Below are 18,895 nucleotides of genomic sequence, written 5' to 3'. Positions count from 1 at the left end.
CAGCATTCTTCTGTAGCACCACATTTAGAAAGCTTCTATTCTCTTCTTGTCTAAACTATTTTTCGTCCATGTTTCACTTCCATACATGGCTACACTCCATTCAAAAACTTTCAGAAACGACTTCCTGACACTTAAATCAATACTCGATGTTAACAAATTTCTCTTCTTCAGAAACGCTTTCCTTGCCATTGCCAGTCTACATTTTGTATCCTCTCTACTTCGACCATCATCAGTTATTTTGCTCCACAAATAGCAAAACTCCTTTACTACTTTAAGTGTCTCATTTCCTAATCTAATTCCCTCAGCATCACCCGAATTAATTCGACAACATTCCATTATCCTCGTTTTGCTTTTGTTGATGTTCATCTAATACCCTCCTTTCAAGACACTGTCCATTCCGTTCAACTGCTCTTCCAAGCCCTTTGCTGTCTCTGACAGAATCACAATGTCATCGGCGAACCTCAAATATTTTATTTCTTCTCCATGGATTTTAATACCTACTCCGAATTTTTCTTGAGTAACATCAGGGAGAGGCTACAAGCCTGTCTCACTCCCTTCACAACCACTGCTTCCCTTTCATGTCCCTCGACTCTTATAACTGCCATCTGGTTTCTGTACAAATTGTAAATAGCCTTTCGCTCCCTGTATTTTACCCCTGCCACCTTCAGAATTTGAAAGAGAGTATTCCAGTCAACATTGTCAAAATCTTTCTCCAAGTCTACAAACGCTAGAAACGTAGATTTGCCTTTTCTTAATCTAGCTTCTAAGATAAGTCGCAGGGTCAGTATTGCCTCACGTGTTCCCATATTTCTACGGAATCCAAACTGATCTTCCCCGAGGTCCGCTTCTACCAGTTTTTCCATTCGTCTGTAAAGAATTCGCGTTAGTATTTTGCAGCCGTGACTTATTAAACTGATAGTTCGGTAATTTTCACATCTGTCAACACCTGCTTTCTTTGGGATTGGAATTATTATATTCTTCTTGAAGTCTGTGGGTATTTCGCCTGTCTCATACATCTTGCTCACCAGATGGTAGAGTTTTGTCAGAACTGGCTCTCCCAAGGCTGTCAGTAGTTCTAATGGAATGTTGTCTACTCCCGGGGCCTTGTTTCGACTCAGGTCTTTCAGTGCTCTGTCAAACTCTTCACGCAGTATCATATCTCCTAATTCATCTTCATCTACATCCTCTTCCATTTCCATAATATTGTCCTCAAGTAGATCGCTCTTGTCTAAAACCTCTATATACTCCTTCCACCTTTCTGCTTTCCCTTCTTTGCTTAGAATTGGGTTTCCATCTGAGCTCTTGATATTCATACAAGTGGTTCTCTTTTCTCCAAAGGTCTCTTTAATTTTCCTGTAGGCAGTATCTATCTTACCCCTAGTGAGAGAAGCCTCTACATTCTTACATTTGTTCTCTAGCCATCCCTGCTTAGCCATTTTGCACTTCCTGTCGATCTCGTTTTTGAGACGTTTGTATTCCTTTTTGCCTGCTTCATTTATATTTTCTCCTTTCATCAATTAAATTCAGTATTTCTTCTGTCACCCAATGATTTCTACTAGCCCTCGTCTTTTTACCTACTAGATCCTCTGCTGCCTTCACTACTTCATCTCTCAAAGCTACCCATTCTTCTTCTAGTGTATTTCTTTCCCCCATTGTTGCCAATTGTTCCCTTATGCTCTCCCTGAAACTCTGTACAACTTATCCAGGTCCCATCTCCTTAAATTCTCACCTTTTTGCAGTTTCTTTAGTTTTAATCTACAATTCATTACCAATAGATTGTGGTCAGAGTCCACATCTGCCCCTGGAAATGTCTTACAGTTTAAAACCTGGTTCCTAAATCTCTGTCTTACCATTATATAATCTATCTGAAATCTATCAGTATCTCCAGGCTTCTGCCATGTATACAACCTCCTTTTATGATTCTTGAACCAAGTGTTAGCTATGATTAAGTTGTGCTCTGTGCAGAATTCTACCAGACGGCTTCCTCTTTCATTTCTTACCCCCAATCCATATTCACCTACTATGTTTCCTTCTCTTCCTTTTCCTACTATCGAATTCCAGTCACCCATGGCTATTAAATTTTCGTCTCCCTTCACTATCTGAATAATTTTATCTCATCATACATTTCTTCAATTTCTTCGTCATGTGCAGAGCTAGTTGGCATATAGACTTGTACTGCTGACGTTGGCGTGGGCGTCGGGTCTATCTAGGCCACAATAATGCGCTCACTATGTTGTTTGTAGTAGCTTACCCGAACTCCTAATTTTTTATTCATTATTAAACCTACTCCTGCATTTCCCCTATTTGATTTTGTATTTATAACCCTGTATTCACTTGACCAAACGTCTTGTTCCTCCTGCCACCGAACCTCCCTAATTCCCACGATATCTAACTTTAACCTATCCATTTCCCTTTTTAAATTTTCTAAACTACCTGCCCGGTTAAGGGAACTGACATTCCACGTTCCGATTCGTAGAACGCCAGTTTTCTTTCTCCTGATAACGACGTCCTGACGAGTAGTCCCCGCCCGGAGATCCGAATGGGGACTATTTTACCTCCGGAATATTTTACCCAAGAGGACGCCATCATCATTTATCCATACAGTAAAGCTGCATGCCCTTGGGAAAAGTTACGGCCGTAGTTTCCCCTTGCTTCCAGCCGTTCGCAGTACCAGCACAGCAAGGCCGTTTTGGTTAGTGTTACAAGGCCAGATCAGTCAATCATCCAGACTGTTGCCCCTGCAGCTACTGAAAAGGCTGCTGCCCCTCTTCAGGAACCATACGTTTGTCTGACCTCTCAACAGATACCCCTCCGTTGTGGTTGCACCTACGGTACGGCTATCTGTATCACTGAGGCACGCAAGCCTCCCCATCAACGGCAAGGTCTATGGTTCATGGGGGGATGGAGTTCCTTATCACCACAAAAATTCTATTCCAGTGCCTGTTATGGAAGAAATTAAACCCATATGCACAGACTTGGGATGTTAGAGACTTGAGGCCTTTTTGACCTTGTCAGAAAATTTCATGGTTGTATCATAATCAAAATAAGAAGTTCAATAACATCGTATCGATTCATGTCTGTAAGAATTTATTTGGTGGAAGAAAACCTTCGAAATTGGGGTCATTATTTTTTTTAAAGATGGTCGTTTGGATAGATTACAGTCTCTGGTAAAGTTTGGTATTGTTCCTTCTGTTAGTATCAGCAACGGTAGTTAACTTCTGGATGAAGTGCGAATATGCAAAGTTCAGTATTTAATACCAAGAATACAAGTGCAGCAGGAAAAAGAAAGCCTCTAAGAGAGGACGAAAAATCCAAATGACCCTGATTACTCTGCAGGATATACTTGATTATGAAATTAATTTCTCAATGTTTATAATAACTTCTTTAATCACATTTCCTAGCACTTGACATTTTCAATGTTAACCCACTAAACCAAAAAAAAAACTTTTTAAATATGCTATACAATAGTTAAAATGTGTCAGCAACTGGAATGATAAGAAGTGGCTTATTCTCTGAAACAGAGACAGTCATATGAAATTTCTGTACTTTAAAATGGCATAAGAGCAAAAATTGATACAGACTATACCAATAACAAAGAACATTTAATAAAGTTCAGCGAACTAACCATGCATGCCGAGAACAGCTGTCAAAATTTCAGAGTCCTAGCTGTTTCAGCCACAGAGATTAAGCTAAAGTCACCGGCAATTCGCGGGACCCCTCCTCGTCTCTTCGTTGTGCTGAACTGCACAGAATATAACATGCGAGGACACGAACACCAACATACTATCTAGAGGCATGAAGAAAACGATTTTCAGACTGTTTCAGATCATGTTGGGGAGTTTGACGGCGTTGATTAAGTTACCTCTGATGTCTGTCTGTTGTGTTGAATAAACTAACGAAGAAACACTATTTAGCATACACTGCACTGATAGAAATTACAACTTATCATGATAGTGTCACAAAAAGTCTTTTCGCAATGGGATAGCGATTTGTACATATACAGATGGCGATAGTATCTCGTACACAAGGTATAAAAGGGCAGTGCTTAGGCGGAGCTGTCATTTGTTCTCAGCTGATTCATGTTAAAAGGTTTCCGGCGTGATTATGGCCGCACGACGTGAATTAACAGACTCTGAACGCTCAATGCCAGTTAGAGCCAGACGCATGGGACATTCCGCTTCGGAAACTGTTAGCGAATTCAGTATTTCACTATCTACAGTGTCAAGAGTATTGCGATAATACCAAATTTCAGTCATTACCTCTCACTTCAGGCAATACAGTAGTCGATGGCCTTCACTTAATGATCGAGAGCAGCGGCGTCTGCGTAGAGTTGTCGGTGCTAACAGACAAGCAACACTGCATGAAATAACAGCAGAAATCAATGTGGGACATACGACGAGCGTTGTCGTTAGATCAGTGCGGCAAAATTTGCCATTACTGGGCTATGGCAGCGCCACTCCTGGGTTCGTCACCTCTTCATTTCAAACTAGCACTTGCAACCTAGGTCCTCAATTATTCCCTGGATGTGTGCCAGTCTCTGTCTTTCTGTGCAGTTTTTACCCTCTAAAGCTCCCTCTAGAACCACGGAACTTATTCCGTGATGTCTTAACAGATGTTCTAGCATCGTGTCCCACCTTCTTGTCAGTGTTTTCCATATGTTCCTTTTCTCGTCGATTCTGCGGAGAAGCTTCTCTTGAATACCTTAGCAGTGAATCTAATTTTCTACATTCTCCTGCAGCACCAGATCTCAAATGCTTCTATTTTCTTCTAGCTCAGTTTTCCCACAGTCCATGTTTCACTACCATACAGTGCCGTGCTAAAAACGTCATTCTCAGAAAGTTCTTCCTCAAATTTAAGCCTATGTTTGATATTAGTAGCCTTCTCTTGGCCGGGAACGCCCCTTTTACCAATGCTTGCCTGCTTTTTATGTCCTCCTTGCTTCGTCCGTCATGGATATTTTGCTGCCTAGATAGCAGAACTCAGTAACGTCATCTACTTGGTGATCACCAATCCTGATGTTAAGTTTCTCGCTGTTCTTATTCCTGCTACTTCTCGTAACTTTCATTTTTCTTCGATTTACTCTCAATCCTTCTTCTGTGCTCGTTAGACTATGCATTCCATTCAGCAGAACCTGTAATTCTTCTTCACTTTCATGTACGATAGAAATATCATCAGCGAATCTCATCACTGAATCCTTTCACCCTGAATTTAATTTCACTCTTGAACCGCTCCTTTATTTCCGTCATCGCTTCTTCGATATATAAACTGAATATTATGGGTAAAAGACTACTTCTCTCTCTTATACCTTTTTTTAATTCGCAAACTTTGTTCTTAGTCTTTCACTCTCTACTGTTCATTCTTGGCTCTTGTACATGTTTTATATTGCCCGTCTTTCCCTATAGCTTACCCTTATTTTTTTCAGAATTTCGAACGTCTTGCTCCATTTGACACTGTCGAATGCTTTTTCCAGGTCGAAAATTCCTCTAAATGCGACTTGATTTTTCCTTAACCTTGCTCCCATTAATAACCGCAATACCAGAACTGCCTCTCTGGTGACTTTACCTTCGCCTAACATATCCTCAAATTTCTTTTCCATTCTTCTGTATCTTATTCTTTCCAGCAACTTGGATGTATGAGCTGTTAAGATGATAGTGCGATAATTTTCGCACTTGTCAGCTATTGCAAACTTCGGAATTGTGTGGATGATGTATCGCCACTCTCATACATTATACACACCTACCTGAATAGTCGTTTTGCAATTATGAACGGCTATAGAGGCAGCATGGCGCAGAATTTCTGCAGAGCACTTCCAACGGCTACTTGAGTCCATGCCGCAGCGAGCTGCTGCACTACGCCGGGAAAATGGAGGTCTGACACATTATTAGGAAGTATTCCATGACATGTGTCACATCAGTGCATATCTCGTGACTATAAGAACTAAGTAAGAGATATTAGCTCTAATACAGCGCCTTACAGCCGTTTTTTACCACATGTTGTACAGCTCGGGAAAGAATCATAAAAAGAAGTAGAAGATCCATTCAATAAATAACAGGAAAACATGTATAAAAACTACAAAACTTCAACAAAGTTTAAGTTTATTTGATGTTGTTTGGTGGTGTCCTTGAACTACTTGAGCTGTCAGATAGGGATGACACTCATACTTCACGAACGGCATGCTACGAATGAGCGAAACAAGATGGCGGCAGCACTGTAGCTTTGCACCAACGTGGAGCAGCAGAGTGTCATTAGATTTCTGTTAGCTGAAGGGTTGAATCCAATCGAAATTCACTGCCGGATGGCAGTCGGATGCTTGAGTCGAATGTAAATGTGCAAGTGGTCAAGTAAGTTCAAAATGGCTCTGAGCACTTTGGGACTTAACATCTGAGGTCATCAGTCCCCTAGAACTTAGAACTACTTAAACCTAACTAACCTAAGGACATCACACACACCCATGCCGGAGGCAGGATTCGAACCTGCTACCGTAGCGGTCGCGCAGTTCCAAGTAAGTTCAAACGGGTTGTAATAAGTGTTGAAGTCCTCCACGCCTGGGACGCTCTGTCTGTGTATTAATAGAGAACAACATTGCTAGAGCTCATGAGTTGATACGGGAGAACAAGCGTATCTTAGTGAGTAATAAGGCAAGAACGATGAATATTAGTGTCGGATCAGCCCACTTATTATTCATGACGTACTGATGTTAAAGAAAGTGTGTGTGAGGTGGGTTCCAAAACATTTTACATCAAAAATTAAAGAAAGGCACGTCGATGTGTGTAGGGAGATCTGAAGTTCATCTGCTTGCCCATCCAACCCAACCACTCCCCCCCCCCCCCCCACCCTCCCCCCTGTTCACCAGATTTGGCATCTTCAGATTACCACATTAGTAACCTTCTGAAACAAACTCTAGTGGCTTAAGGGTCGCTGATGATGAGGAAGTCTAGCCAGCAGGGCATACCTGGTTAACAAAGGTCCCAAGAATTCTTTGCACGTGGAACTGACAAAATTGTCCAGCGGCGGCATAAGTGAATTGAACTTCACGGAAGTTACTCTGAAAAATAAGTAAGTGTTGTATACCAGTCACGTAATAGATTCTTTACAAAAATATCCGATTTTTTATTGCATGGGTCTTGTATATGCTCGAGTATGGAATCACTCCTACAGATGTTTTCATTCGTTACATATGTAACTGAGACAGCAAGGTGAGTGGCTGATACTGGTACACTGCAAGGTTCGTCATACTCTGTACTCCAGACTGAAGGCCTAGAACCGCTCGGCCACACCGGCCGGCGTTTCATGAAGTACTTATGTGAATGTGCTTATGTGAATGTAAACACAGAACCACTGCACTGTGTTTTGGAACGTGAGCCCTCCCTTCTACAGCTATAACAGTGCGTCATCCGAATACATCTGAGGAATTGGTCTATTTTTCCCATAGTGATCCGCATGCCTATTGGAAGGTATTTCCCGCATACAGGTTGAATCAGAACTCCACAGACAAAATTTCAGAAGTTGTTCTGGGTCATTATATGAGAATTTTTATCTCATGGATCCATCCTCTGCAGTGGCTCGTTCCGGTGTGTTACCCTTTTGCCTTTGATTCTGCGAAAATACCTTCACTGCAGTGAAATAAAGACTGTAACATGCAATCACGAAAGCGTACAGCAATCCTCAGTACAGTGATCTGATTTCTTTTTCAACTGCATTCATTAAACTCAGGAACCCTAGTACCAGTTGACATCGAAGTTTTTCGCAGCGGCATACTTGTATAAAATCTTCTCCCCGATCAGACTGCGTCATATCGGAATGAAACTCGAGCTTTCGAAGATTAAGACCAATCTTCTTCACCAGGAGATGACTGTCTTCCAGGAGCAAACTCTGCCGTCCTTCATAGTGGCGTTCAGGCTGGTATTTGGTCAGGTAACGCCGTTTGGAATACGAGCTTTCATTGGAGGCGACATCGTCTGGAGGGCAGGACTCGAATGTACAAATGCAAGGAACTGATAATAGGTAGTATGGCCCCCTTCTTGACTGGGTCATGCTTGAGGGCCGAAAAGGGAAAGGAGACTAAAGCCAGCGTCAATTCTTCCTTTAAGAGTTACGATGTTTCGTTGCAAAGACATCTAGTCAACCGTAGAAGAATAACCAATAGCATTTTTTTTTCTATTTTGCTAAGGGCCTCAAGCAAATTTGGGTGCATATTACGAAAAATATGTTATTACAGTAGTTTTCCGATCTCCGCAGAGGATTTGCTGCGTCCAGTGATTTGAGAGTACCTGATGTCTACAATGTGCCGTACGAATACACCGAAAATTATGTTAGGCAGAAAATCCGCATCGTAGCCGAGCGCTGCACTGAAGACAAACGGCATATCAAACAGCTACAGAATTCTTGGGCTATCAGCGTTGGCGGAACACGGCCTTACAGAAGGGAACAATATAAACTTACAGAAAATGGAGGTCCTCTACCACTCATCGATCTAATGGGACTCCTTAATAAAAGAAGCGGTAGAAATTCATACGAGCAGCAACAATTTCAAGAGAGGAGAAGGTTATAACTTGAGTGATGGCTGGAGACGATCATTTGAGACGGAGAACCTTCAAATAAATACAGCAAAAAATCATAATTCTTAAGGGGAGACCTCATGGTCTCCGTTCCCCTTCCGCCCCTCAATCTTATCCCAGTGGGGGAGGGAACTACTGCACTACCGATTTGCTCATACGAATCCGACCCTCCATATTGCATCGCCGCCAAAAGAAGCTCGAACTATAGGTGATGTCACCCTAATAATCACTCCGATTTGGCGTGGTCTAAATGCCTCGTCGGTTCTATGCCATACACCAGCTGTCAGCAGCACAGACTGTGAGTGATCGGAACAAGTTAGTTACCAAACGAGACATTGTATTGTATGTTAACCGGGGACCTAGAAACGACGGGGAGGCGCCGTCCCCGCCGCAGCCGCAGTGGTCCACAACCCCACGACGACTACTGCAGTCCACTTCACCCCTCCGCCGCCCCACACCGAACCCAGGGTTATTGTACGGGTCGGTCCCCGGTGGACCCACCAGGGAACGTCTCACACCAGACGAGTGTAACCCCTATGTTCGCGTGGTAGAGTAATGGTGGTGTACGTGTATGTGGAGAACTTGTTTGCGCAGGAATCGCCGACATAGTGGAACTGAGGCGGAATAAGGGGAACCAGCCCGCATTCGCCGAGGCAGATGGAAAACCGCCTAAAAACCATCCACATACTGGCCGGTTCAACGGACCTCGACACAAATCCGCCGGGCGTATTCGTGCCGGGGACCAGGCGCTCCTTCCCGCCCGAAAAGGCGTGCGTTAGACCGCACGGAAAAAAGAACACATTGACACCGGTGTGTCAGACCCACCATACTTGCTCCGGACACTGCGAGAGGGCTGTACAAGCAATGATCACACGCACGGCACAGCGGACACACCAGGAACCGCGGTGTTGGCCGTCGAATGGCGCTAGCTGCGCAGCATTTGTGCACCGCCGCCGTCAGTGTCAGCCAGTTTGCCGTGGCATACGGAGCTCCATCGCAGTCTTTAACACTGGTAGCATGCCGCGACAGCGTGGACGTGAACCGTATGTGCAGTTGACGGACTTTGAGCGAGGGCGTATAGTGGGCATGCGGGAGGCCGGGTGGACGTACCGCCGAATTGCTCAACACGTGGGGCGTCAGGTCTCCACAGTACATCGATGTTGTCGCCAGTGGTCGGCGGAAGGTGCACGTGCCCGTCGACCTGGGACCGGACCGCAGCGACGCACGGATGCACGCCAAGACCGTAGGATCCTACGCAGTGCCGTAGGGGACCGCACCGCCACTTCCCAGCAAATTAGGGACACTGTTGCTCCTGGGGTATCGGCGAGGACCATTCGCAATCGTCTCCATGAAGCTGGGCTACGGTCCCGCACACCGTTAGGCCGTCTTCCGCTCACGCCCCAACATCGTGCAGCCCGCCTCCAGTGGTGTCGCGACAGGCGTGAATGGAGGGACGAATGGAGACGTGTCGTCTTCAGCGATGAGAGTCGCTTTTGCCTTGGTGCCAATGATGGTCGTATGCGTGTTTGGCGCCGTGCAGGTGAGCGCCACAATCAGGACTGCATACAACCGAGGCACACAGGGCCAACACCCGGCATCATGGTGTGGGAAGCGATCTCCTACACTGGCCGTACACCACTGGTGATCGTCGAGGGAACACTGAATAGTGCACGGTACATCCAAACCGTCATCGAACCCATCGTTCTACCATTCCTAGACCGGCAAGGGAACTTGCTGTTCCGACAGGACAATGCACGTCCGCATGTATCCCGTGCCACCCAACGTGCTCTAGAAGGTGTAAGTCAACTACCCTGGCCAGCAAGATCTCCGGATCTGTCCCCCATTGAGCATGTTTGGGACTGGATGAAGCGTCGTCTCACGCGGTCTGCACGTCCAGCACGAACGCTGGTCCAACTGAGGCGCCAGGTGGAAATGGCATGGCAAGCCGTTCCACAGGACTACATCCAGCATCTCTACGATCGTCTCCATGGGAGAATAGCAGCCTGCATTGCTGCGAAAGGTGGATATACACTGTACTAGTGCCGACATTGTGCATGCTCTGTTGCCTGTGTCTATGTGCCTGTGGTTCTGTCAGTGTGATCATGTGATGTATCTGACCCCAGGAATGTGTCAATAAAGTTTCCCCTTCCTGGGACAATGAATTCACGGTGTTCTTATTTCAATTTCCAGGAGTGTACGTAGAGCTGTGGTCATATGTTTATTCTCTTCCTGTTGACATCTTTCCTCTATTCAGTCTGTGTTGCTCCGATCTTCTTCTTTGTTCTTCCTCTTGGTCAATTTGTCGTTTGTGAATTTTGGACCTGAAGATTTCACGGTTTTGGACATCTTCTGGAGTAAGACTTGCCAGTTTCAGGTTAGTTTTGATCTCGTCAACTCATTCCATCGTGATCATTTTGGAATCACTCCTATTGTGAAAAAAGTCGAATATTTATTTTGTAAGTCTGTCTGGGTTCATTCTTTTAATGTCTCCGTAGAACCTTAATCTTCTTTTTCTAAACTCACTGTGGATATTTGGGTAATGTTTGATTTACATATTACTAATGAGTGTGTATTGTTCGCCTATAAGTCTTAGGCCTACAATTTTACTTACAATTTTGCATTCTTTTTCTTAATGTTTTCAAAGTCTGTTTTCCTGTTCAAAACAAATAGTTTGCATGGATAGACACATTATGGATTAACTTCTGTATTATAATGGCTTAGCTTTGTGTGCTTGGAGATACATTTCCTGATTGCTTTCTACATATTCTGGTGTTTGATTTCATTACATTTAATACCACAACACTCTTTTAGTGTTTCAGTTGCCTGGACTACCCTTTCATTCTTGTAAGTGAAACCAGTCTGTAGTACTTACATTAGTAGCTGTAGCACTAAAGCAATGATGTACAATCGGGCTACACAACCCTGACCCCCACCTCCCGCCGAGGGTAGCCCCCTACCCCAGGGGTACGTGAAGTAACCCCCATCTCCTGGGATAAGGCGAAGTTAAAATAAGCATTGTAAGCACATCAGTTCTTCGTTTCAACACTGAAACAGATTAATATATTCCTGTAGGTTAAGTTGTTCCAGATGAAAGTATCGAACTGATGCATTCTGGAGCTCCAAAACTGGGCATAAAGTTCACCTAAGGGAACATGAAGAAGAATGGAACATTGCCAAATTTTAGCGACTGTTTACATTGTGTTTTAGTGAAAAGGTGTGATGACGTCGCTTAATTTGAAAATCATCTGAATCCCATTCACAAAGGAGTGGTCCAACCTGGCGTGTGGAAACCTAACCTGAATTTCTTCATACAGAAAGTATACGTCGACAGAAAATCACTGTCAGAATTTTTGCTGCTAGGCCTCACCGCAAGTATTTTTACAAAAATATTGGTCACCGTTTGTGCCTCACGAAGAAACGCTTATAACAACAGTTTTTATAGCCCTTCCTATCTTGCACGTAAATCGGCGAATAATAAACTGACACAGTCACTGACAAGAGAACGTAGCGCCACATGGCCCAAAGTCGAAAGTGCACACACGCCAATTTTGAGCACTTAAATCATACCAAAAATGTCTCAAATCATTAAATCTTTGAATAACTTATGGATCATATCGTCGGCTATAGTGTTGCTGACGTAATCTTTACACAAGCGACTAGCAGACGAAAGAAAATCAAGACAGTGTATAATGTTACATTACAGACGACTTCTATCAGTCGACGCTGTAATATGTTGATATGAAATATTTTATAACAATTTCTGTAGCACAGCTCTCATGCCAATTTTTGATTAATGTATGTTTACTAACAATGAAACATATCCTTTTTTATTTCCATAAGTCGTCACAGAAGTGTGAAGTGTCTACTAGGTGACGAAAAAAAATATTTCCTTTACACAAAGCACACGTGAGAAAGGACAATTTAATGCGTTTAAGCATGACACAGTAATTATTAGTCTTATTTAGACAGAACAGGTGTGGAGTAAGAAATGGTCGTTGCTGTTATTCTGCCTACTGTGCTGAGCACCAGATATACTTGATCAAATTCGTAATTTCGTGATGCAAACAGACAATGCACAAGTGACTGAAGTGTAAAAATACTATTCTGCTGATAAACCAGAAATAACAAAGAACGATCAGAAATAATATTGCTTTCCAGTGGCTAAAAATTTGTTTATGAGAGGCTGAATCTTTTAGCCGTCGCCCTAAGACAGATGTGCTGTTATGTTCGGGCCAATAGTCCAAGAAAATCAATGAATTATTTGCTGCAACTGGTAAGAAAACGTTTCGCTTTAATATTGAGAATTATTCTCTTCAATTTTTCCAGATTTTGCTACGTCGATTGTGAAATTTTTGCTGCTAAACAGCCCTTTTTTTTTGTCCCAATATGCCTTGGGGTTCCTAAGGTAGGTATAAAGCTGTGGAACCAGTAATCCACTGATACTTATCACTGGATTTGTTATATACAAAATAATTTGTCACGTCATTCATCAACTGCACAAGCGACTTTGTCTTTCTTTCGCTCGAAATGATAAAGAGCAGTTTATACGCACTTGTTGAAAAAAACCTAACTGGCTTTATACACAGTACTTTAGGGGATAACAAGAAGCTTAATCTTTACGTCAGCTACGAATTTCTCATTGTGTTACCTTTCAATCACATCTCCCTTACAAATTTGTTGAAGTAAACTTGCTAATTTCGCTACTTTGTTTTCCATATAATTTTCTGAATATGTTTAACTAGGTCGAACAAAGTGTTAATTTCACAATTTCACTTGAAATTCAGAGGAACCAGCCACGTAATTGTGGAATGACTTTCACGAGCAGTTCTAAATCTTTCCAGCAGTTTTTCTTTCATAATTTTGTGAATTTCAATTTGGTATATATTTCGTACTTTGCTTAAATTTTTGTTCTATTTATACAATTCACGCGCAGATTTTTCAAAATGGAGCCAACCAAACACTGCTTAACTTCAAGCGCTTTCTTCCTCCTTCGTTTAACCAAAAAATTTACAGCCGTCACTTTGACGCTCAAAGCTATTACCGTACATGTTTTCGTAAGGCTAGGGAAGTACCGTTTTTTGTTCTGGACTTTAATTAGCACAACAATCACCGTTCGAACAACAGTTTACGGAATCGTCAGTTATTTCATGTTTCTTGTAATATTTCCATAATTTCTGGCAAAATTTCGACATCATTTAAATGAATGTTCAGGAAATTAATTAATAAATAATATATACGGAGGTCTTCAGAAAAAATAGATGGTTTCCATTGCATACTACGTTCTTCATGTTTCATCTTTGCAACGTTGAATACATTAATTGGATTACACATTACTGTGAAACTCTGGAACCTGCGCAAAGATAAATGCTATTAGCTCGCATATAAGAAGAAAACACAAAGGAAATTAATTCACTTTTATCTCCATTGTTAGCACTTACCAACAACACAAAGGCAACTGCTAATTATCATGGATATTAAATGAGTTGCAAAATCAAATGAATAGTAACTGCAAACAGTTGTGTCAGAGAAGCTATCAATGGAGACTGAAATTCACCTTACAAATTAGGATCGCGTTCTGCTATGTTACCTGTTTACCATTGAGGTGTAAGCCAAGGCTCGCCGTGTTGCGCATGCGCTGTCTGCCGCATCTACCGCAGGGGTTGTGCATTCCTGTAGCAACCTGGCGAGCTAAGTATGTGGCAATTTTCAACCTTTTTTTTTTTTTTAAGAAAAGTTGGAGTGAGTCTTTACAGTTAAAATTTTTACATTGTTTTTCTGTCGGTGTAGTCTTTCTGTATAAAAAGTTTCTGGACAGTCAGCATTTCGCCGGCGGCCCCGTCACCTCCTCGCGCCGGCTTCTGTCCTGGCTGTTGGACACTGCCTCCAGCGCCGCCCCATGCCCTGCCCAACGATGTTGCCCCCCACCCCCAGAAGGAAAAAAAGGGTGTGATGTGAAGTAATGAAATCTCTCAAACTCAGAGACTGCTTGAAAACAATTAAAACATCAGAAGGAAGCGTCGGAGACTAGCGTCAGTCGGTTGTTTCATTAAGTGAAATCACTCAAACCTGAGAAGAAAATGAAAATATTCAAGTTGGTTGTCTCATTCGATCTCAAAATCCCACAGAACGAAAAAACAATCGACTTGACAAGCGTTTGTTAAAACTGGTCATTCGTCTGATCGCTATCGATTAGGCGGATCTTTTCCATTGATCGACGGTTGTGCCACTGCTGCAGTAATTGAGGATGTCGCCGAGTCAACACTTGAAATCGTAGTGGCTCTCTGCTGCGGAGCCCCATCAAAGTAGCACTTGAGCAACTGAACAGCATCGCCGTTTACAAGACGCTCATTCCCAGACGCCGGACAATAACAATCTGTCAGTCCCCTTTGCAGCTCTTGCCTCCACTAGAATGATTCTTCTTCCCTCTAAGCTCTGCTTATAACCTAAACTGATCATAAATATCCGGACACACATTAGTGGATATTAATATGGGTAAGGCCACGCTTCGCCTCTATAACAGCTTCAAGTCTTCTGGGGACACCCTCGATGAGGTGTCTGAATGTCTATCGGGAAGAGGGCAGCCCATTCTTTCTCAAAAGCGAAACCGGACACTGGAGCCTGGAGTGGACAAAAAAAATGGTTCAAATGGCTCTGAGCACTATGGGACTCAACTGCTGAGGTCATTAGTCCCCTAGAACTTAGAACTAATTAAACCTAACTAACCTAAGGACATCACAAACATCCATGCCCGAGGCAGGATTCGAACCTGCGACCGTAGCGGTCTTGCGGTTCCAGGCTGCAGCGCCTTTAACCGCACGGCCACTTCGGCCGGCCCTGGAGTGGACATTCCAACTTATCCCAAAGACGTTTCAATGGGTTCAGGTCAGAACTCTGGGCATTTCAAGGAACTTATCGTCCACAAACCATTGTCTCACAGATGCTGCTTTACGACAGGGTGCATTGTCGTGCTGATATATTTATCATCCTTGAACTGGTCCTCTACTGTAAGCAATACACAAGGCTTAAAAATGTTTTCATACCCTTTCAAATTTCACATTTTCTGAAGTGCAATAAAGGGTCCACACCCCAACCACGAAGAACACTATCTCACAGTGTCACGATCTATTCCGTGCTTTGCTTTTGGCACTACACACAGTTATGATTGTGCTAGCTAGACTTCTGCTAACACTTTGGGATTCACGACCGATTGCTTCCGCTGATTTCATGCGATTTTTTACAGTCGACGTTCCCTGCATGAGGGAAGTGGTAAGGTGTGAAGGGGTAGTGGTCAGTCGGAAAATGAAGAGGGGGAAGTTGGAATGGAAAGAGAGATGGGGAGGAGGATATCGTCAAAGGAAATTGGAAGGAAGACACGGTTATAGAGAAGGGGTAGAGGAAATGGACGATGAGAGGGGGTTGAGAAGATGAAGGGACAGAGTCTGGGGATGAGGAGATAGATGGATAGAGGTGGTTGGATGTGGTGGACAGGCTGACAAAAGAAGAGGTGGACAGACTCACAAAGGAAAAGGTGGACATACTGACAAACGTAGAGGTGGACATAGAGAGAGGTTTATGAGCTGTGTTCAGTATACGAATATGTGACGAATGTATGTTGGTGAAGTCGCGGAAAAAGGCTAGTATATACACTGCCGGAAGAAATTAGTACGCCGAGAGAGACGATGTCGATTTTGAACCAATGACAGCATGTGCCACCTGGAGGATAGCAGGTGTACTAATAATGGTTTAAACGTCTTCCGCCAGCAGATAACATAGTGGCATAGCTACCAGAGCGCCCTCTGTATCTATCTTTAACAAGGAATGCTTACAGACAGTAGGGTCAGTTTGGTGCAAACGTGTGAAGCAAGCTGGCAACCATTCCACGGAGACGCACTCCTGCTTCCTATAGCGAAATGAGTGCGTTTCAACGGGGTACAATTCTGGGCTTCGGAGTGGCGGGATGGTCCTTTCAGAGAACTGCGTCGGTTGTGCAACGATTTTGGTATCAGTGGCCACTTCTCACACCCGTAGACGAGGTTCTGAACATACACGCAGCGCAGACGCCCATCAAGACCATAGTATTGTAAGGACCGCAGTGGCAAATTGTACAGCTATCACAGCGCAGATAGGGCTTGTGAGCCCAGACGCGTCAAACAGTCAACACAAACTGTTGCGAAGCGATTTTTAGCAGTGCACGCACACCTCTGGCCCATATTCCATTTACGCAGCAGTATCAACATGCCCAAGTCCACTGGTGCCGTAAAAGGATGATGGAATGGCGCGCTCTGGTGTTCAACGATGAAAGCAGATTCTGCCTGTACGCAAGTGATAGTCGTTTGCACATACGATGAAGAATTCGTTCGTTTAAGAAACACTAACCCCGTCCCAGGCATTATGGCCTGGGGAGCAACCATCTACAACTCTTGTTCAACTTTGCTGTTTATGGAGGGGACGCTAACCATCGCTCGGTACATGCAGAATGTTGTTAGACCCGATCTATGGCCGTTCTTGTATCAGGATGGTGGTATATTGTTCCAACAGGATAATGCTCGCTGACACACTGTCCCTGAAACTCTGCAGGACGTGCAGCAACTTCCCTGACCAGCACAATCTCCAGACTTGTCTCCAGTAGAGCACGCGTGGGATATGATGGGACGAGAAGTGACTTGTGCGACTCGTTAACCAGCAATTCTTACTGAACTACGTGAACAGGTCGAGCAGGAATCGTATAACGTATCCCAGGACAGTATTCACCATCTGTACAATCGACTCGATGCCGGAGTCAGCACCCACATTGCTGCCCATGAAGGTTAAACCACGTACTAATGTGGGTGTTTCAGCACGGGTCGGTATCTGGTACCACAGAACCGCTTTCGCACATACATATATATGCACTCAAGAGGCAAAGAAAGTGATACACATTCATGCGGAAGTGCCGCAACACGACGTGCCGTGGACTCGACTAATGTCTGAAGTAGTGCTGGAGGGAATTGACACGATGAACCCTTCAGGGCTATCCATAAATCCGTAAGAGTACGAGGAGGTGGTGGAGTTCTCTTCTGAACAGCTTGTTGCTAGGCAACCCAGATACGCTCTATAATGTTCATGTCTGGGGAGTTTGGTGGTCAGCGGAAGTATTTAAACTCAGAAGAGAGTTCCTCAAGCAGTTATGTAGCAATTCTGGACGTGTGGGGTGCCGCATTGTCCTGCTGGAATTGCCCAAGTCCGTCGGAGTGCACAATGGACATGAATGGATGTAGATAAACAGACAGGGCGCTTAGCTATGTGTCATCCGTCAGAGTCGTATCTCGACGTATCAGGGGTCCCATATTAGTCCAACTGCTCACGCCCCACACAGTTACATAGCCTTCACCAGCTTGAACATGCAGTGTCTGGCATGCAGGGTTCATGTTCAAAATGGTTCAAATGGCTCTGAGCACTATGGGACTCAACTGCTGAGGTCATTAGTCCCCTAGAACTTAGAACTAGTTAAACCTAACTAACCTAAGGACATCACAAACATCCATGCCCGAGGCAGGATTCGAACCTGCGACCGTAGCGGTCTTGCGGTTCCAGACTGCAGCACCTTTAACCGCACGGCCACTTCGGCCGGCTGGGTTCATGTATTCATGAGATTGTCTCCATACTAATACCCTTCTATCCGTTCGATACAATTTGAAACGAGACTCACCCGACCAGGCAACATGTTTCCACTCATCGATATTCCAATGTCGGTATGAACGGGCGCAGTTGAAGTACGAAGCCTTGTGTCGTCAAGGGCACACACGTGGGGCTTCGTTTCCGAAAGCCCACATCGACGATGTTTCGTTGAATGATTCACACGCTGACACTTGTTGATGGCCCAGAATTGAAATCTGCTGTAATTTGCGGAAGTGTTGCACATCTGTCACGTTGAACGATTCTCTTCAATCGCCGTTGGCTCCGTTCTTGCATGATCTTTTTCCGGCCGCAACGGTGTCGGAGATCTGGTATTTTACCGGATTCCTGATATTCACGGTACACTCGTGAAATGGACGTACGGGAAAATCCTCACTACATCGCTACCTCGGAGATGCTGTTTCCCATCGCTCTTGCACCGACTATAACACCAAACTCACTTAAACTTAATAACCCGCCATTGTAACAGCAGTAACCGATCTAACAACCGCGCCAGACACATGTTGTCTTACACTGGCGTTGCCGACCGCAGCACAGTACTCTGCCTCTTCACGCATTTCTGTATTTGAATATTCATGCCTACACCAGTTCCTTTGGCTCTTCAGTGTATGTTCACACACAAGTGTTTACATCACACTCTGTCGTGAAAGACCTTTTCGTTC

At 44.0% G+C, this 18,895-nt stretch overlaps 1 protein-coding gene across 5 annotated transcripts in view; it reads left to right on the top strand.

Moving 5' to 3' along the window:
- The window catches only part of LOC126198586 (myrosinase 1-like), a 206,267-nt gene that overhangs the window by 165,665 nt on the left and 21,707 nt on the right, over positions 1–18,895 (top strand). The gene's annotated exons all lie outside the window — the stretch shown is intronic.

This window comes from Schistocerca nitens, chromosome 8 (genome assembly GCF_023898315.1).
Source record: "Schistocerca nitens isolate TAMUIC-IGC-003100 chromosome 8, iqSchNite1.1, whole genome shotgun sequence".
Lineage (NCBI taxonomy): Eukaryota > Metazoa > Arthropoda > Insecta > Orthoptera > Acrididae > Schistocerca > Schistocerca nitens.
The sequence above is the reverse complement of the archived record's forward strand: the minus strand, read 5'-3'. Positions and strand labels throughout refer to the sequence as shown.